The 22,639-nt window shown below is 36.6% G+C and overlaps 1 pseudogene; it reads left to right on the top strand.

The window, feature by feature from the left end:
- The first annotated feature begins 1,274 nt into the window (after nucleotides 1–1,274).
- LOC101587218 lies at nucleotides 1,275–21,882 on the top strand (annotated as a pseudogene).
- Nucleotides 21,883–22,639: the final 757 nt, after the last annotated feature.

Below are 22,639 nucleotides of genomic sequence, written 5' to 3' on the forward strand. Positions count from 1 at the left end.
GAAATTAACAATGTGATATTCATTTTAAAATGTAATAGCAGTTCTTGATGCTGTTTATCTTTCATTAGAAGTTAATTTTTGAATTAAGAGTAACATTATACCTTTCCTATCCAGTTCATAGGTCTGAGGAAATATCCTAATTGCCTCTATATACTTATATGTGTTACCTAAAAACTTTCTGAGATCTTTTTTGATCTGATTAAGATCACTCAATGTAAGAGAGGAGAAACTCAGTCTCAGCATTAATGGGTGAGGCTTTGATTAAGTTTGCCTTGGAACCCATATCTGATGAAACTAAACAAAAAAAAAGGATAAAAATGAAGGACCATTTTGTATCTGTATATTCAAAATAGGAATATACAGCTACTTCTCTCTCTCTCTCTCTCTCTCTCTCTCTCTCTCTCTCTCTCTCTCTCTGTTTTTTGTTTGTTTTGTTTGTTTGTTGTGGAACTGGGGATTGAACTCAGGCCCTTGCACTTGCCAGCCAAGTGCTTATTCTACTGAGTCATCTCTCTGGCCTGCAGCTACTTTCTCTTAATTCAATGAGAAGAAAGATTTGTACTAATAGTGTTTGTGGACAGGATGCTATGTCTGCGTCTTGTACTATGAATACCCACTAAGAAGACAATGATATGTAATGTATTAATTATTGAGAATGTCCTACTAATCGGGTTTGAAACTGTCTCATTGCTATTTGTTTTTCCATAAAATTATTGGAAAAAAAAAACCTATAGAACTCTGAAAGAAGAGAGCAAAGAGGGCATCAAAGAAAGAAAACAACCTCTGTTCCTAAGTAGGCAGACTGAATGTTGCGAAAATGTCCATATTACCAAAAATTATATATTTTTTCACAGAAAATACAGTTTGCTTTTGAAATCTCATCCCTAGGATCCAAAGTTGCAAAGGGAAGGAAACTCAGGATGAGTAATAGTTAATCCATCCCATTGTTCCTTAATTGCCAGAGATACCTGGTTTTTCTGTGGCTTGTTTTGAAAACATGTAAAAGTTTTTTTTAAGGCAGAGAGAGTCTGTGTATGAGATAATTTTGAACATATGTTCTCTCTCTTACAGTGTAATTCTTGTTAAATAGTCAACAGGGTATAGAAAATTATTAAGCATATCTTTCTTAATATGTAAGGATAAAAAAATTTCCAGTGCTTCTGAATGCATTGTGAAACAATAAGAGAATTTGACGTTGAGTTTCAAAAAAACAGCAGGGGGAATATTAGGCATCCCTTTTTAATCCCTACAAGTTTTTAATGTGCTCTCAAAACATGCCCCAAGATGACCTGCTGCAGAGCAGGCAGCTGTCTTCTACATCAAGACAAGAAGATAGATCAGGTTGGACTAGCCAGCCTTACTGATTTAAGGCTCTATATTGTCCAGAAATTCACACTTCTAATTCCATATTTTTTGTGTTCAAAAGCACAAAATACAGTTAATTTTATCTATAACAGTCATGTTTAAGGAAAGAAGCTTTGCAAGCAAAATTAAACCAATAATCACAAAACTTGAAAAACTGTTTTTCATTTCTTTGAAAGGAATTGAAAAAAAAAATTAAAAGGCCAAGTGGTAGCAGTTGGACCACTTTTCACCCTGCAAAAGAGATCACCTCCAGAGATAGATGGAGGCAAGTAATGACTCAGAAAAATCCTACCCTGGGCCCCAGGGCAAAGAAGTGAGAAGACATTTGTGCTATCTACAGAATCACCTAAGCAATCATCAACGCAAAAGAAGGCTAGATTTTACTCAAATCTATTCTAAAATTTCCATGTGTCTACATCTGCATCACATTTATGAAACTCGCAGGTTGAAACATTTACCTATCATTCTGCAACCAAGACTTGTCCATTAGCAAAAGTACTTTCTTCTTTTCTGCATTAGCAATTGCTCATTTTTTACGGGCTTAAATTAAAAGCCTTTATTTGCTGAAGCACAGAGAACACTTGAGACAGTTCAGGGCTACACCCTCTTTATTCTTTAGTAGAAATAGGCCTCAAAAAACTAAAGTACAAAGTGAAAGTAAAATATCAGAAATGATCAGTAAAAAGAATGATTTTCTTCTCAAGCTCAAGCTTCGTTATTGGGATAATTTGCCCAAGAGTCACCACCCTCAACATGGAAAGGTGAGACTGGAGAAGCACAAGAGTTCGGATTGCCTCCTCACCAGCAGGGATGAGATCTGAAATGGAACTGAGGCAGGACACTGCCCTGTAGAATACAGAGGGAAGATTATGACCCTGTCCTTAAAATCGTAAGCATGGTGACTGTCCTATTGCTTTTTAACTGGTAGCTGAATTCCCATGATGTAATAATAGGCATGTATGCTTCCTCGATGTAAACTAGATTTCATTTAAAAAAAAAAAAAAACATTTTATAACATTTTGTAAATTGACATTTTGGTGAGTACCAAAGTCCACTAGAGGATGCTCTAACATTGTGTTTCCCTAGTGCTTTGGTGTAACATATGATAATGAATCAAAATAGTCAAAACAAGTCAAATAGCTCAAGCAAGGAACACCAATAAATTCAGCAACTACTACATCCCATAAGGTACCTATACAAGAAGAACAAAATATCTTGCCTGCAGAAGTAAAGTGCCCCGTGAAAGAAATACAATTTTCACAAGTTCTCAACTTAAAATTATCATCATTTTAACAACAAAAAAAGTGTAGATAACACAAGGTATAAATATTCAAGGCATAAGCAATTGACAAACAATGATGAAAATTTCTTATTACCTCAACTAAACACAATACAAAATCTTTGAAACAAAGAAAACTCTTATCTCTTTTCAATTATTTCACTGAATCTCCAATTGCTACAGGGAAAATATATGTAACTCCCAACCTCGTAGGTGTCAGATATGCTGAGTTTTTGTTCTCCAAGTTCAAAGAGTGAATTCTAAAGAACAACAAAGGTTAAGAATAAGAAAACTTTTCTGAGAGACATAGCTCCTGAAGGATAGGAGAGAACAAAAAAAGTGGATTTTCAACAAGCCCACTTCTCAAAGCAAGTTTTATAGAGCAATATCATGAGGTTGGTAGAACATGGCTCAGAAATATGATCATTTATAAGACTACAAATATAACTTCTTAGGTAATATTGGGTCAATGAAGCAGGTAACATAACATGTATACACTGGAAAGAACAAAGACCTTCTTTAGGAAGGGATGGATTAGGAAGCTCCTGAACATCCACTGAGGTGACTGATATCTATCTGGACTTTACTAGACCAGGTTAGTATAATTTTCAATTTATTGCTTATTCTTTAGGGAGATTTGTGGTCCTGGTCCAACTTTTTGTCTTCAGACCTGGAATAAAGAGATGCTTCTTCAACCACATTTACACACTGGACACATGAACAACCTGGGTTATGATTAGAATTTTAGATTTATGTTAAGATTTCAGTTATGACCAACTTTTTGATATGGACCAAATGTCAGGTTCTTGTGCAGTTCTGAACAAAGACTCACAATGACAGGAAAGTATATGTGAACATATGCAAGCTTCAGTCTGAGCCCTGATGAGTGTGCTGATGGATGAGATTACAGTCAGAGCTTTGTATACTCACTATGATTACTACTACCAAAGTGGAATCAAAAAACCTAGAAAAGAATCTAAGGAAGGAAGAGAAGGTAAATAAAGCAAGCACAATCAGAAAGAACAATGTTAGAAAAAGACAGAAACAGAAAATCTAAAATGAATTTTTAGACCTGAAAAAGTTGAGACCTAGTGAGTCATAAGCAGGTCCTAGTGGGCTACAGACTCTCTACAGAAAAGAAAGAACACTACAGAGACAGAAAATGATGTTCTTACGGAAGAGGACTCTCCTCCCATTCAGGAACCATCTTGTATTTCATTCTCTCTGCCTGTAAGCCAAAGATGTCAACTTGAATAGTAGATAAAAAATGAAGTTGTTATTTTGGGTAGACTAGGCACATTTTATAACTTTGGTGAATACACTAGGAAAAGTATTCGTGTTTCTAGTAAGTTGCACATATTATGTAAACTTTTTTATTGTGGATACATTAGTTAAGGGGTGCACTGAGGATTTGGTGACCTGTAGTGCCTTACAGGTACTGCCACTATTTGTTATGCAAAAAATAGCCTTCACTCACAACCCACTTGAGTTACAAGCAGCACTCCCAAACAAATTGAATTTGTAAGTTGAGGGTCCACATAAAAGTTTCTCCTATTCCACACTGACCCCCTTGAAGGCCTGCGTATCTTTTGTATGTCTTACTTAGTTATCCATAATCAAGCAACTGGTTGAGATAGTTTATACCATTTGTTTTCTCTGAATACAGAGAAGGAGTGCTGTGCTGGCCACACACTGAGAGGCAACTGAGACTGGGCGTGGTGTGTGCCTGTAATCCCAGCTGAAAACAGGAGGATAACTATGAGTTTGATCTGTGTAGTGAGACCCTGTATACACTGTATTAAATTTTAAAAAAGGATATAATGCTGCTGAATTAGAATTATATATTTTTGCCTAAGGTACAAGTATTAATCATAATTAACTGTCATTCAAAGAAAGTGTATATGTAATTAGGATTACAGATACCCTCAGCTTGTTTTAAATGCAGTGTAAATCTCTATCCCAAAAGATGATACAGGATATGAATACATAGGATCAAGGCAGAATAATATTATAATTTAATGAGCATCTATAAATGTTTGCTTCTAAAAACTTCTTACATAAATAAGTTGACTGATTCATTAATGAATTGATTAATTGATTGATTGATTAACTGGACTTACACTACCTGATAGAGTCCTACATATTCTTTTAGCCTGGAACAGTTTTTAAGGAAGCATAACCTAATCTTCATGGAAGACACACTAGTTGGCAGCTACAAAAGCAGTATCTTCCAGAAAGAGTTCTGCATCTAAAAGAAACAGAAAGTTACTTATAAAGTAAAGAATATCCTGGAGAGTCTATTGTAAGGGAGAGGCCAGTGAGAACAATCTAAGAGGTTGCCTGCTTCTATTATCTGTTGAAGCATTTTCAATTTCAAGTTAACCAAATATTATAGGGATAAAACATGGATTGATCATTGTAAAATAAAACTATTTCTAGATAAGATAAATTGCTTTACATGTTATAAAATTATATACAAAACACATACATACATGCACATTCCAATGAAATCCTGGCATTAGTATAGTTGACACAGTAACAGAGTACTATAGTATAATATGGTTGAAAGCAATAAAGCATTCTATTATTCCATGAGGTATATTTAACAGTTTTTTTGTGTCAATGTGTCTCTGTTTTTCTATCTATGTTTCTCTCTCTCTCTCTCTCTCTCTCTCTCTCTCTCTCTCTCTCTCTCTCTCTCCTTCAGTGACTCTTTCATTTTGATTTTTGGTTTATCGATATATCAAAAATCAAACATGATGATTCCCCCATATAGCAACTTTCCACATTTCAAATTCACCTCTGACCTATAATGGCCCAATTTAGCTCAAGTGCTTTTATTTATGCTATTCTCTACACCTATACATTCTGATCAAAGAAACTACACTCCCTGTTCAGTGCCTTCAGAGAGCACTTTGCAGGTACCATCCGTTCAGAAAAATCAGTCACCCAATACATAAGATTGTGACAAGGTATAATGTAATGGTAGTTATGCGAACCTCCAATAAACCAGTGCTACTTCACAGATTACTTGGAGAGAAAGTCTCTTAGCGTGCTTGAAGAAGTATGAAATGAATTTCATTTCCTTCTCATTTGCCTTGCTTCTGAAAGGTTTCATGCAAGATATGTGACCAACTATTATAGTACTAATCCATCCATGACAGAGCTCAATTTTCTCTGAGAATTTACTTCTGAATGGGCTTCCGAAATACTTGAAAGCTCAAAATTAAAGTATACTGAACAGAGCAGCTACTGAGCTGTGGACAACTGTCAGTCAAGAAAACCAGTCAGAACAAAATGTAAATTAGATTTTATTTTATTTTATTTTTAAAAGTGATCCATAATGATGAGGTGGTAAAGTTTTATAGCCCATTTCCAAACAAGAACAATAAGCAGGGCAGTGGCAAGAACTGTTGTTGGGAGCTCTTCTCATTACTGGAAATGAAAATAGAGGCTTATGCTATAGAAACTCTGGAAGGAATTTGCAAATACTGAGGTGTATCATGTGCACACTTTGTTCTGGTGGATGAGAAAGTGGAATGAGGGAAACTGGCTGCCAGTCAATTGAACAATGTCTGTAAAACAAGTGACACTGCATGTGGTGTTCCTGTACTGGGGTGTCATGGAGTGACCTCAGTTTATCGAGGAAAATTTGATCCAATAAGATGGAAAGATTTTAAACACTCAACATTGTTTGACTCCAAAAATTTAGGACATTAGGTATCCGTTGAACAAAAATGGCAAAAACAAAACATTTTGTTTTGGTTTTTTTTGTATAAATAGAAAAAATATATTTCCCTCAAGCAGAGAATCCAATCAAATCAAGCAGGTAGAGAGTGAATATAGATTACATGGAGACTCATGAAACTTCCTCTTGCCACATTTGTGTAATAGATGGACACAGATCTGCTCAATTTAAATAGATTACTCATCTCAAAAATTCTCCTTTTCTTCCTACACAGAAGAAAGAAGAGACAACCAAGATGTTAGAAAACTAAATATCCTAGTATCTCTGCAGGATCACATTTTCAGAAATGTGATTTAATTTCCAATTCATTTAAAAGCTAAGAATTGTTTGAAGTTGGCCAATTGTTTTGTATTTCTTTTTAAATTTTTAAAGGCCAAATTCAATGTTCAAAACACCTCTGGTTTTACTTGCATAAAATAATCTTGGTCTTATATCACCTCACGGTAATAATTTAAATTTCTTTTAATAACAAAACTTTCTTTCTATTTATTTATTTATTTATTTATTTATTTATTTATTTATTTATTTTGCTCCGAATGCCTTCAGGGCAGGTTAGGCTGGCTTGAGTTGTGGGGATGGAAAAACAGCAACCTGAGCCTGACTGCTTTGTTGAAGCAGCCACTTAAAGAACTGAGGTAAGGGGCAGGCCCCTTCTTTTGTTCTTTTTAGTAAGGGTCTACATGGTTTCACTACATGGATGGATTCATAGAGATCCACCTGTGTTCAGCCTCCCAAAGAGCTGGGATTACAGGAGTGCACCACCATGCCCAGTCTCAATCACTGTCTCAGCATACCCCAGGGAAAGGGCTAGCATAACAATTAACTTGTTACTTTAGAAAAATTACCTTAGCAAAAGAATCATTTAGGCATACGCATATGCATAAAGTACAAAATATCACCTTTCATAAAAGAGCTTATTCCCATGTGAAAATTTCCCATATGATATGCTTAATAAAATGTTTGCAACCAGGAGAAGGTGAAGAAGGATGTTTCTTAGTGGTGCTAGGTTTATATAAGTGATAGATTGCTGATCCAAATAGATACCCTGAACAATTGAAAGGAGAGATTTAATTCACATATCAGTGGAGACAGGAGTCCCAAGTCATTACAGCCAGGTCAGAAATATTTTGCTGGCTCTGTTTTTAGTTATTAGTCCCTTTATGTTTTGTGGCAAACTCTTGAAGAGTCATTGATAACTAGAGAGGAGTTGCATTGGTTTCAAAACTATCATGCTATTGTGAGGAGCTGGACCCCTTAGGTGTGGGGTTTGGTGGAAATTTTCAGGTCATGAGTGGTGTTCCTGTGGACAGGATTCAGAGCTCCCTATTCATTTCGTTCGCTGTTCTACTGCACAGTGATGAGCCTCTCTGTACACACTCCCCCATGCTATTCTCCCACTGGATTGAAGCAACAGGATCATCAAACTGCTCCTGGGCTAAAACCTTTAAAATTAAGCAAAGATAAAAACTTCATAAGCTGAGTGTTTTTGGTATCTTTTTAGTATCATAAACTAACAAAAGGTGTATTATCAGCTGACTTACCTGCCTTTCATTAGAAGTTTTTCCAGAAACTGCTGAATTAGCACCTGTCCTGTTACAGGTGTGGCTGCAGCAACTGTGAACCCTTTGTTTCCTGCCAAAGAAATGAAAGAAAATGGAAACAAGACAGGTTCATATCATGTCTAGTCAAAAGAGCTAATGCCAGCAGCACAACTCTTCAAAACAAGAAAGAATCAACCTAAAAGCAAAAAGTTATAAGCACATGTGTTCTACTTGCAGTACCTCTCTTCATACTCTCTTTTACAATGTCAACTGACTTTTGATGCTGTTCAGTCTGCAAAAAAGTAGCAGCACTTCCTGCTCCTCCTCTGCTTCCTCCGCTGCCACACCCCTTTCCTAGCACTCCTCACCGTTCTCTTACTGTATCAGTTATGATGCACTCTGCTCACAAACACTATTAGAGGTCATGCACATTTTTGGAAAAAAGGAAGATATACTGAGACCACCAAATCATAATTCTACTGATATTCAATATACTTCTTTATCATTGCTATAGAACTTTCTAGACTTCCTTGTACTATCAGAGATACACACTTAATGTATGCTTTTTGATGGAAATGATGGAGTTCTGAGAAGGTAAAATGAACCAAAGTTTCTGGCACTGAGATTTACCGTCAGTCAGTTGGCATCTACCGAATTCTGGTTTGAACGTGTCTTACCTTCTCGTTTATCCCCTGCGATGATGCCAGGAGAGCACAGTGAAGAATTGTGTACTGTGAGCCACAGGAAGTAAAAATGGAGCATAAATACTTTTCATCTGCCAAGGAAGTATTTTTATTCTGTGAGCATAGTGGTTTTTGTATTTAAAATGACAGATCCTGTCACAAAGGGTCTTAATATTATATTGAAAAGATATCTGTATTATAGCAGAGGTTAAAAAACTCATTTATTTATAAAGCTCTCAGGTCCTGGAGAGGTCTTCTGCCTCTTTCTCCCTGCAGACAGTTAATATCATTGAAAATAAAAAGCTGTTATATTATATGACAAGGCACAGTGGTATTAAAAACAAACACAGGCTGGCCAGTGCCAGAAATGTGCTCCAACACTGGTAAGCTCTTGGCTCCAACTGGAAAAAAATAAAAGTAAATCTTTGTTCATTTATTTTACCTTCTACTATTTTGCATTTTATCATGTAAGTGTGAGTCATTAAAAAGTCATAAAATAATTTAAAGGAAATACAGTGAGCTTCATTTTGGGGTTTCCAAGTTAAGAAAAATAAAACCACCTAAGGAGCAGATGAAGGATGAGAAGTGATGTGAGCCAGCTGGAGGCTTAGCATTTCTTACCTGGGCTACAGAGACGCTTGCAACTTTAGAAAAACACAAGACAGTAAGGCAAAGGAGCCATCAAAATTGAAAAGGGAGGGCCCTGCACTCCCCTGCAGCCAGAGTGGCCTTTCATTGCCTTCATGCCTGAAGCTTTGGATCTTAGCTGAAAGAGTGAGGGCACTCGGTGACTGACACTCTTCACCTGCTACACACAGGGTAGGTCACTGCGATGCAGAAGCACTTTCACCTTCCATTACACACCCACTGCGAGCTCCTCCACTGGACTTCTTGAATCTTATAAAGAGCAACCATCCCACCAAGAAGGCCAATGGCCGCTTGTCCTCCTGTAGGAAAGACCATGCAGTAAATGGACTGCAGTAGTCTAGTGGCATGAAGACCAAATGCCACAGTCTCAGAGTTTATTGTAAGAGTCACCATGAATCACATGAATAAACTTATATGGATAAAAACATAAGGCCACTGTACAATTCATTGAGAAAGTAGTTTATGGTCCTACTTGAGAATATAGTTTTTAAGAGAAAACAGTATGTTTGAGCCCTTTTAAAGTCTATAAAATTTCATTTAACTTTTTTTTCTCTACACCAAGTCTCATAATAAGTGAGGAAGAAACAGCTGGAGGGGTGTTGATAATTTCATTTTTTAATTTGTCTTCCCTGCCGTAGGCATTCTTCAACTCAAAGCAATGCTCTCAGCTTCTTTCATTCTGCTTGTGTTTGAAGGGAAACCCAATTAGATTGAGGAATTTCATCAGCCAAGGCCACAGACCACCTTGAATGAATTCATTTAGAAGGGATTTACCTAGTGCTGAAGAAGAAATGGTGTTGCAGAAATGCAAGGGAGAATTCACAGTGCTCTATAGGCAGGGAGGGAAGGGGAGGCCTATGAAAGGTAAAAAGAATTTCTAAGAGGGACAGATAGGTGATTTTACTTAAAACACTGTTTTACTGTATTCTGTTTGGGTGCAGACATAACTATAAGTTCAGAGTGTGTCTTAGTTCTTTTTCTCTCATTGCTCAGACAAAATACCCAACACCAAACAATTAAGGAAAGAAAGGCTTATTTAGCTCACAGTGGAGACTTTAGTCCATAGTAGGCTGGCTCCAAAGCAGACAGGCACATGGAAGATGGCAGCAGTTCATGGCTGTGGAAAAGAGCAAAGAGCAAAGAGCAAAGGAGGAGCAGCAGCTGAGGCAGCTAGGAAGCCTCTCTCCCTTCCCCATATTGGATTCAAACTGTACCTGCCCGAGGGAGGGTGTAGCACTCACCCCCATAATTCCAGCATTGGATCATGAATTAAGCACACACTGTAGAAGCTGCCCCAGTGACTTGGAGGAGTTGGGGGGACAGCTGGACACAAGCCATAACAGAGTAAAACACAGACATTTTCTCTAATTCTGAAGAAAAATTGTGACTTCATCAAGTTTTGCTCATTGTATTTGGAAATGAAGTAAAACGTTTATTAGTGCAATTAGTGCGATGAGCCTAAGATTCATCCTGTGAATTATGGTCATTGTTTCTTCACAAGCTAGTGTTATAAAAGGTATCATGAAGATGTATAAAGTGTTCATTTGCAAACATTTAAGGCAATAGATCATACCTGGCTGGACCTGAAAGCATTACCCACTCACTAGATCAGATTACTGAAGAAGAAGATATAATGGATGCAGGATTTGGGATTTACAGTGAAAAAGTTGTTTCTCAGAGTTTCCCTTAATTAGGCTGCTCAGCCATAGAGAAATTACTTAATCCCACATGTGTTTATTAGCATGTTATTCATGTTACTGGTAAGACATAAATATGAGTATAGTTACACAGTTGATGAAAAATAGCACATGAATGAGTGAAGGAAACTTTCTCTATTTTCTTCTCTCAGTGGGACTGCTAATAATAAAACCTTAAAAATTCTAGATCTGCTCTTCTGTCATAGTTGAGGAGTTTTCCAGTATGATCTTCCCTGTATTTCAGGGACATACACAACATCATTTGACTGAATAGTATTTTAAGATCAAAGTTCCTTGACTTTTCTCTGGCAAAAATTCTAGCTCTTGGTCAATTTATAAGGAAGTCTTCTTTACTTAAATTTTAACAGTCATCTTGCTATGATATAATATGAGCCACCTATGCTGCTTTTTAAATTTTGCTTATTGTTGCACAGAAACATTTTAAATGGAAACCTTAGATGATTAAACTGCAAAACAGAGGCTGTGATTTCTTTATTGATATCACCGTGAGTTTCCTTCTGGGAATGAGCCCTTAACAGGTGCTAGAAATGTCATTAGAAGGAAGAATACTCAGTCTCGTGGGGCACAAGTAGTTTAAAGATGGTCTGTAGATGACAAAAATATCAGCATGTGCTCTCATATTAAACGAGAGCAAAATCACTGTCTTCCAACAAGCATGTATGAAGAGCCTATGAAGTAGAAGACACTGAACTAAATTCTATGCTAGAGCAGAGAACAAGCAGGAAGACAACATTGCTCTTAGAAAGTTGTTTCACTAAGTGAAGACAAAAGTGGACAGTAAAACAACTAAGCTATCATAAAACACTTCCAAATGCAAGAGAATAATGAGTAGAAACCAAAGCCATAGCAGGGCAGGAGCAGAGGCAGAAACAGGTGAAAAGTTCCAAATAATTTTAGGAAGACAGAATATTAAGCACATCACTTGTGCAGAAGCGAAGCCTATATGTATAAAGAAAAAGAGGAAGAGGAAAGGCAAGCAGCAGTTGGAAAAATTATCCAAAGTGGTGCCAGAAATCAGTAAGTCTTAGAATATTCTAAAAAGTTATTGTTTTACTTCTCTGTCTAGTGACATAAGCAACACCATTAATGATTGACTTGGCTAGAGAAATACTTGGTGTGTTGAGATTAATTGATTTGTTAGGTATGCGTCCTGGGGACACAAACTTCAGTTTTTCATAGTCTATGTCTAAGTTATCTCAGGGATCTGTAATGTGTCCTAACAAGCAAATGCATGGCCCCCCAGGACACACTCCCCTTCAGTTTTGTTATTCTTTCTGACTAAATCTACATGTATAAAATGTCCTTAACATTTAAAATATGTTAAGAGTGAGCAACTGTTCATTCAAGAAAATGGTGGGAGATCAATCAGACCCAGGGTGCAGACGTTTGGATAACAAAGCAGGCAATTTCATGGTCTTTCTCTCTTTCTTTTAACTTCCTTTAGAGACCAAATGAGATAAATTGCTATCTGACCCATTGCTTGGGGATAAACATTAAATGGTTTATCTGGGCAACCCAATCACCTCCAGCCAGAGTGGAGAATTGGCCTAAATAATGAAGGTGTGTGTCATTCATCTCTTTGTCTGGCTCCTGGTAACCTTGACAGGAATGAGTGGAGACATGCTGATTTGTATACACTCAATAATTCAAGGTGTTTGCTTATCTTTCCTTGTCAGATGCTGCTCATCCCAAGTCTGTGTTACCATCTAATTAGACATTTTTTTCCTTGCCTTTCACATGAGGCTTTCTTTTTGTTTCATGAATTTAATTTGCAAGCAGCCTTGCTTTTATAAAATGTCACAGTTACTTGATTTGTTAACATGTTTATTAGTTTATTCATATCCTTCATATATCCTCCCCCTATTTCTGATTTTCCCTCAATGTAATTATCAGTTTGCTTTTGCTTTTTTACATAGACAGCAAAATTTGGCCCTAAAAACATTCTTCTTCACTTATGCTTATATGTTAGAGATTTTTGCCTCTGAATTCTTTTTCTGGCATATTTTCATCTGCTTCTATGAATTTTCCTGCTCTTTATAGACTCTTTTGCTTTTATTTTCACAGTTAGGAGTTTGATAATAGTCCAAGTATAAATATTAAAAATAATTTTTTAATATTTATGGTGCTCCTTTTTCTGAGCCATCTTGTATCTGTTCCTTCCTAAATCTTTAGGGTGGGCAGCATTCTCTTATTCACTTAGAGCAGTAAAATATAAGGAAAGATGGTGCAAAGGTTTACCTTCTTGCATTATACTTTTCTGTATAATTATTTTTCTTGCCTGCATGACCGTGGATGTGGTACAAAAGTGAGCCATTATGTTCAGGATTACTGTCCTCAAAACAGTGGAACATGCAGGAAACCTTGAGATGAAAAATAATATTTTGAGACCTAGGCTATTGAAATGTGGGAGGTTGTTTCTTATGTCAGCACAGCTTAGCATAAACCAGTTAATACTCTATATTTGTAATCATTCTGCAAAACTATTCAGTAATACTCTAGGTTGTAAATGTTAATGTTATGTGTTCATATTTTATAATAACACCAAGGAAGAATAGAAAAACATCTGTACCATAAGTGAGGTCTAAAGCTAGCTAAGGGAACAGGATGGTGGACACAATGGAATGAGAAAGGAAGCCAAAAGAGTCTGTAACTAACAGCTAATTGTAGCATATGACTTTTAAGTATTAGAGCAACATGGAAAAATACCATAATTTTAAGTGAGGTGAAATGAGTCAGAAAAGAATAGGAAAGAAGATTTTCCAAGAAATGGAAAATCAGGGGCGAGGGAGATGGCTCAGTAGAATAAGTGCTTCCCTGCCAAGCTCAAGGGCCTGAGTTCAATTCCCTGTTCTGGAAAAGAAAAAGAAAAAAGAAATGGACAAGCAACACTAACAACAAATAAGCTAACATGAGATACATTGTGAGGGAGAAAACTGATCCATGAGGCCTGGTGAGGAGAGGATCCAGGAAACAGACAAATTCTTAGACCTGGCTTTTGTTGTTCTCCGCTACATTCATATATTTATGTAGATCTCTTTCTCTTCAATAAGCTGTAGTTAATTACAGATCAACAATAAGTTTTCTTTGGGCTGGCCAGATAGCTCAGCAACATAAAGCTCCTTCTTAGGTAGACTGCAGGAGCCAGAGTTCAGCCTTCACCGTGCTGTGCCAGCCCTGCCCCCGGGGTGCACTGAGATGCCTACTGAGACTCAGTAGGTGTTTGATCCCATCGCTTGGGAGGCTGAAAACAGGAGAATCACTACGAGTCCTATCTATGTAGGGAGACCCTGTAGATCTTGTACTATATATATATTAAAAAAATAACTTGTCTTCATCACAAACCATGGTTATACCTCTGTGTTAACAGTGGGTCTCTGTGTGCAGCCTGATTATAATCTGACCTCAGAAAGCCGCAATTCCTGCAAATTCAAGCACAATATTTCTAACCAGAAAACCTGGTCATACATACTCAGTGTATCTATCAATCACACTTACTAGGTAGATGCTGTGCTGGGATAGCCCCTCAAAGCTCAAAATATTTTTATGGCTGACTTGATGATATACAAAATGGAGAATACAATGCCTTACCTAAATATGATGGGTTATTTACAGTCTAAATACACAGGTATTTTAAATGCTTGTATAAAATTAATTCCAAAATATATGTATAAGATATTCATGAAGTCTAAATTAATTTTGTGTTTAGACTTGGGTCCCATATTCAAGATTTCTTATAATGCTTCATACAAATATTTTAAAATCCCAAATCTGAACACAGTTCTTATTTTAATTAATTTAGATGTAAGATACATAATGTGTACTAAATAAATGGCCAATGTTCTATGTAAACACATCTGGTCCTAGGAACTTGAAGTTTAAAAATGTGAAGGCAGATGGAATGTTAAGCATATGAATGTGTTAAGTTTTATTTTTCAATGTTTAAATTATTAATGACATACCCTGGCCCTCAGTATTCTGTGAGATTTTCAGCTTCTTGAGAGCTGAGAATCAGACCCAATGCCTCCCTTCCTTAGATTCATTCTTATAAACCTAAGTATATTGTGCAGAGAAAAAAATCTCTACTACCTTTTCAATGATAGTTATCAGCACTTGACTTAAAGTAAAATTACCTAAAATATAATATTCTTATCACTTTGGCAGTTATAGATGACTTTGACAATTTCATAATTTCCTTGACAACTAAGCAGACTTTAGACACAGCACTTGTCAGCTGGACAGTGAAGGTAGTAGATATTCCTCCATCACATCATGTCTACCTAAATTTTTAAGAATGTTAGCCAGTTTCCATTTAGGATATACAAAGTTTAGCCTCCACTCTCTTTTTTCCTGTTCATTTCCTAGCTAATAGGTTTCATATCTATATCATTACATAAATATTTTGAGAGGAAATTCACTTTATCTTTCCAAAAAATCTCATTATAATCTTCAAAATGAATACTGAGGTGGCAGGGAGATAGATTAATAGTCTAAGTACCTACCTGCCTGACCAGTGCAAGGACCCAAGTTCTATCATTGGTACTGCATGTCATTGCAGCCACCAAAACTGGGTATGGTGACTCACACCTTAATTCCAGCACTGAGTAGGCTGAGACAGGAGGATCACTGCAAGTCCAAGGTGCATAGCAAGACCTTGAACCAAATAAATAAATAAATAAATTTTAAAATTACTGAAAATTTGTCTAGGGGCCATGAGTGGCATATATGTTGCCATTTTTAATCTGTAAACCCTTTTAATAGCCACTGTGATTTAATCCTGCCATCCAAATGAGTGGACACTATTGGCTCCTACTTTCTCTTCTTTATTTTTCAGTTTTCCTACTCACCACTCCAGCTTACATTCCCCCATGCCTGCGTTTACACACACATAACTCGAAGGAAGATAAGCCTTCCTTTGCCGTTACTGTTAAGACCATCTTTAATTGAAGTTATGCTTTTTTCCATCCATTGCTAGAGGACTCAAAACTCACTCCAAAGCCTATTTTGCAAGATGGTTTTGATCAGCTGGACACAGCTCCACCATTTGATACAAACCAATGACCCAAGTTTCAAGTGCTCCATCTATTAGACCTGCATAATCATCCCGCTTAGCTCTGCATTGTCCATTTTAATTAAGGGTGCGCTACACTCATTAAAGAAAGTTTATGAACCAGAGACTGAACTTATGTGTGCATGGACTGGTCCCACAAATGGAGCTTTAGCACCTCCAAAAGAGATAGAATAATAATAAAAATAACAACAATAATAATGAGAACTGGCTCTCCTTGAATACCGACCTCCTGCTAAGTACCCTTTCTCTGTTTGAATTTCTTGCTAATTCAATGCCATTAAAATAGATTCTCTTAAAGACTGTTCTGTCAAACACAAAAAAGAGAGATATATAGAGTGTTGGATTTAATTATCACTGCTCTATATCTCCAAATGTGAGTTTTTCTGAGTAATAATTGCCCAAGTTTGTCTTCAAAAGGCATTTTAATAGTGCTAATACTAGTAAATATTGCTCGTTTTGATACTGATGTGCCATTTTAATGGTTCCCATGGTTTCTAAAAGTCATTTCTTATCGTTATACTGTAGAAAGAATCTTACTTTAATTATGTCATAATTGTTTGGAAGCCATAGAATCTTAATTAATGCCAATGGCTTCAAGGCACAAACCAAATGTAGAGTTTATATTCCTGTTTGTTTCTTCATCTCATCCTGCTGGAGAAGAGGCCCCCCACGACTTTTTTCACGCAGCAGTCATAGATGTTTTTAAAAGATTCTGGTGATGTCATCCCTTTATTTTTCTCAGTCAGATTTTTCTCAGCTTCACCTCAGATCTTAAAGGTTAATATGGAATCAACATTCAATCTTCACAGAGAAATCTTTATCTTGAGAATACAGTTGTTCACTTTCCTGGTAAAAGCAGAAGCCTGCAATTGCTCCTGGGTGAACCAGACAAAATGAAAATGCTTTCTCTTGGAATTCCGCGACTGCTGGGCCGCCAGCTGCACTGCTCTTCCGACTGATACATTATCAACCCTTTCCACCGACTCATTCTGGTATCACATTTGGTCGATATGTTTTCTCTATCTGAGTCTTACTATGTCCCATTTCATGTGGCAGAACTTGCCCACCACACCACAAAAAGATGGTTGTGTTTGCCCAACTCCTTTGGCTCCACAAGTCAAAGATGATCAGGAAAGTGGAACTGGGACTCACGATGTGTAAAAAATGAAAGCACAGGAAGACATATGCTTTATATCAGGCACGGAAACTAAAAAACTAAAGTAGAAGGAGTCTAAGAAAAATGAAAGGGGACAAGGGAAGTGGGACACAGGCAGAGGACAAGAAAAGGTATGGAGAATAGAAACAGAGCATAATATATACATGTATGGGGCTGTCACAGTGAAACCTATTAATTTCTGCAATTGACAAAGTAACTTTATAAGAATAAAATGTGTGCATGTTCACTTCGTTTACATTTATAGCTTTTCTCTCTTTTAAATTTCCTTTACCCAACAGAACATGTCTTAAGAGGCTTTAACTTTTTCATATTATTTTCCATTAAGCCTCAGTTGAAGCGAACATTTCTACATATTGAATTAATGATCTGGTATTGGTTGCTCCTTTGGACCTAACAATGTTTTCTAGATATAACAGCAAAATGGCATTCAAGTTTTCTATCAAACAACAAGCAAGTAAATTTATTCTCCCAAGCTTATAGCTAACTAATGTAGGTAGAAATATGATAGGCGGTCTGATAGGGCTGGACCATTGAGAAAATCAGTGGAGGTAATGAAAATTCATTACAACTGTGGCCAGAGCTGCATTTGTTTGAGGCCAGGCCCCAAGATAAAGACAGATTGACCAGGCCTAAAATAAGCGGTAATACCTAGGCTAATAAAGTCTAGACAGACATCAGTTTCCTCAGTGGGTGTCCAAGACCTTTAGACTTATCCCTTCCCTTAAAGTTCTTTGTTCTTTGCATATGCACTTGCTATGTGACCTGCTTCCCCTTTGGCTCAGTATTGCCTAAGCGGTTATTCTGATAAGCTTCCTGGTTGCTATAATACACATAGTATGCTCGTGGTTGTGCTCTATAAAGCTTTCACTGAAATGGGGGTCCTCAGGGGCCCACATTTTAGGGACCTGATGTCCATCTTCCACAGAAGCTATCTGTCCCTCAGCAAATATTTTTTTATTCTTTATAAATATTAAATATAAAAAGGTGAGAAATAACAATAAAATACAGTTTCAAAACAGGCTAGTAGGAGAGTATCAATAATCAGCATATCGCATATTGTTATATTCACAGTAGTTGTTCGGAGTACAAATACAGGCATGAAACACTGTACAGAAAATTATTAGCACAAAACTTTCCCTTCAATGAACCAAAAGAGGCCAGCTGTATGACAATAATATATATCTTATATAAATATATATTATATATTTATATCTTATACTTATCTTATATAAAATATATCATATATATCATATATATCTTATATAAAATATATCATATATATCATTCTTCCTTTCCCCTTTCCCCAATCACAGTTTTTCTTTGGATTTCAATCCTTATTCACAATATCTATTGTATATTTTGGTTTCTTGTTCACTCTTTCACATTCTCACACTAGTGACACAGAACAATGTTTACACGTGTGGGTCTGGTTTATTTCACTTATAAGCATGGTCTTGAGTTACATCAATTTACCCATAAAATTCTCAAGTTTATCTTTACAGTTGAGTAGTATTCCATTATATAACAACACAAACAAATTGTGCTGCTATAAACATTATGAATATAGTATATCACTATGGTATTTTTTGAATTCTTCTGGGAATATAACCAGAAAGAAGATACCTGGGTCAAATGAGACTTTTAATCCTAAATTTTAAAGAAATCTCCACAGTAACAGTAACTGTTTGTATTCCTATCAACAGTAGGGAAGAAGAAGAAAAAAAAATGGTAGAGAGATATTCCTTTTGCTCCACAGCCACTCCAGCATTTATTATTCATGTTTTCTTGATGATGAATATTCTGTCTGGTATGAGATGAAATCTCTGAGTTGTTTTAAGTTGTATCTCTCAGATGATCAATGACGATGAAAAGTGTTTCATATATTTGTTGCTGTTTGTATTTCTTCATCTGAGAAATGTGTATTCATCTCAGATGCCCATTTTTGGATTGAGTCTTTTAATTATGGGGGAGCCTAATACTTTTCCTTTTCTTCGTATGTTCTACATCAAAGTCCTTTGTCTGATGGACAACTGGTTATAATATCTTTTCCACTCTGTGGGGTTGTCTGTCACTTTGTTGGTGCTTTTTTTTGTTGTTGTTGCCCATGAGTTTCTAATAAACTGAGATCCTATTTGTTGATTCTTTATTACGTTTCCCATCAGGTCTGGGTTTTGTCTGTCTACAACTATGTCTTCAAGATTTCTACCAATTTTCTATTCCAGTTTATTTTGTGTTTCTGTTTTGATATTTAGATCTTTTATCTATTTTGACTTATATTATTGCATGGTGGTACACAAGGATCTAATTATAGTCTTCAGCATGTGCAAAGCCAATTTTTCCAGCACCTCTTATTAAAGAGACTATCTTTCCTCCAGTTCAATATATATTTCACTTCTTTTCATGAAGATAAGAGGATTTAGTGTGTAATTGCATCTGTATCACCCATTCTGTTCAATTGTTCCTCAGGTTAATTTGTTTATTTATTTTTATTAATACTGTGCTGACGTTGTCACAGTAGCTTTTCTCTTAACTTCATTTGTTGCCCAGAACTACTTTTGCTATTCTAGGTCTCTTCTTCTGCTAAATGAATTTTTTTAAAAAAATTTTTGCTCATTACTTGATGTATGCCAATGATAATTTGATTGAGCTTGCATTAAATCTGTATAATAGTTTGGGCAGTGGTTCTGCCTATCAAAATCAAGAGATATCTTTCCATTTTATGACTTCCATTTTAATCTTCTTTCTCAGAGTACTTAATTTGCAATGCACAGATTTTTATTTCTTTTGTTAGATTGATTCCTAAGAATTTCAAGTTTTTAGACGTTATTATAAAGGATGATGTTTCCTCTCTCTCTTGCTCTCTCACTCTCTTGCTCTCTCACTCTTTCACCCCCTCTCCCTTGCTCTCTTTGGCTCTCACTCTTGCTCTCTGTAAGTTCAGTTCTTATGTACAGGAATGTCATTGATTTTTCTATCTTCACTTTGCATCCAACTACACTACTGCATCTGTTCATTAAAGCTATGAGAAAAAAATAAAAATAAAATAAAGCTATAAGTCATTTGTTGAAACTTTTGAGGAATTCTATCTAGAATACAATGTCATCTATAAATAACTACAATTCAGTTTCTTCCTTTCCTATATCATTTTTTTCTTTCTTTCTCCTGTCTAATTGCTCTGGATAATCTTTTCAGAACTGTTGACTAGGAAAAGAGATAATGGATATCTTGGTCTTTATTTTAGAATGAATGATTTCAGTGTTTTATCATTAAGTGTAATGGTAATTGTTGGTTTGTCATAGATGGATTTTTATCAGATTGAGATAAAGACTCTATTGCATAGAGGATATAAAGGTTGACAGGGGTAAATATGAACAATCAAAAGTAACTAAGGTGCAGTCATACAGTGATACTGAAGAGAAAGTAAAATATGCCAACCCCAGGCCACGCCTCAGTTTGCTGCAAGAAGGACCTATCAACCGACATCCAAACATCGAGCAAGACCAGAAGACCACACAACCTTTTTTTAGTTCCCAGACAAATGTACTACAAAGATCAAAATCCATAAGCCAGAGGCTTAATTTGAACACTGGCAACTTTAACTCAGTCATTCCAACCACTCCTGGCATAAGGGCACATAGAAAAAACAGCTTTCAATGAGGAACACAGACTGTGGAACCCACATTGAAAAAGACTTTTCCCTTAAAGCATTTCCTGAGGAAGACAACTCTCAAAGCTCATATTACAATCAGAAATGGGAGAGGAGTCCCTAATGGTACCCAAACTAATCCCAATGTTAAAAAAAATACAACAGCAGAAGATCAAAGAAAACAATTAGATGAATGGTAGAAATCTAATGGGAAAATCTATAAATGGCCCCCTATGGAAATTAAAACAAAAAGAAAAAGAGTAAATTAATATTTCATTCTGGAAGAGCAGGGAAGAAGAGGAAGAAAAGAAAGCATAGTTGAACTTGTACAATAAGATTAATAGCACTCTCACAGAATATCTGAGGCTCATTGAAGAGGCTGTACTTTCCAATGAACTTTTACCATTTTGTCCAACATTCCCAAGGCTGAAAAATTTGCTAAATTCTAGATCTGCAAAGCAAAGCTATTGGCAAGAAAAGGCCCCTTTGATGTCATTGGGCTGTACAAAGAGGCCATTAAAAATGGAGCAAAACAAAGGTAGGAGTTGCAGGAAGTGATTCTGAACATTTTGCAAGATCAAAACAGAGCTACACAAGGAACTGCCTCTGACTCTTTAGTTGTTGCAACTAATACCAGATGGATGGAAGAGCTGGCCAGGAAGATGGAAACTGGAGGGTCCTGTCTTCCTACAGAGGACAAGGGCCAAGTTCCAGCAATGCCCCAAATACTTGAGGTAGGGCAGGATAATCATCCTAGTATTAAGTTACAGATCTCCTCCATCCCTACAGTAAGCAGAATGCCAGAAGTGCAAGACATGAAGTTTATCACTCCTGTACGGGATTCAGCAAGGATTGCGCGAGCTGTGTCCTGCTACCGGGAAATGCTACAGGAGCACGACTTGGTGGTGGCTTCTCCTGCTGAGCTGTTAGAAATGGATGAGAGTGCTTTGTATTCCATAAAAGTGAAGGCTTGCCTGTAACATTGAAGTTTCCACCTCCTGAATCATAAAATTTCTTGATGCTTTTTAAATAAAAAACAAAACAAATTCTTTCAGAGTCTCTGTAAGACTCCTTGTCCCTGAAAGACTCCCTTTAACCCTGAAAAAGCTTATATAACAGCAAGACATCATGAATACAGGATATGGATTCTTGGGATTCAGGAAGTCATTCACTGGGTTTACTCTTAAATTTTATATCCCTGTGGGAAAGTCTTCAGATATGTGTGTAAGATCATAGTTTGCTACAGTTTTACAACATACATAACTTTCAAAGCATTGAACAGAATTTCCCCCACCACTGTGGGAGCAATTTGCACTTCAGTGAAATACTTTCATTTCATTGTAGTTATTTCCCATATCTGAAGGTTGATGCAGCAGCAGGATGGACTTTCCTTCTGATAGACACCTGGGGCGGGGATTTCTTATAGGTGGAAGAGTGGAGGTTGGCAACTAGCATACCAGGCTGGAAGGTCAAATCTCTCATATTACAGATGAGCATGGCCTGGCTCCACCACCCTTCACTCAGCTATCACAATGGAAGTGCATGAGTGACCCTGCCTTCTTTCACAGCATGCCTGCTGACAAGGAGTAGTTCTTGTCCTTTCTTGCCCAGGTCTCCTGGAACAAAACACAGCCATATATTGGGCAGTCATCTAGCTTTTCATACCCAAACCTAATTTGGCAGAATTTTATAACCAAACCTAATTATTCAGAAACTCTCAAGTTCAGTAAAAAGACAAAGGGGGGGGGGGTCAAACAAGCACAGTG

Source organism: Octodon degus, unplaced genomic scaffold (assembly GCF_000260255.1).
Source record: "Octodon degus isolate 3935 unplaced genomic scaffold, OctDeg1.0 scaffold00003, whole genome shotgun sequence".
Lineage (NCBI taxonomy): Eukaryota > Metazoa > Chordata > Mammalia > Rodentia > Octodontidae > Octodon > Octodon degus.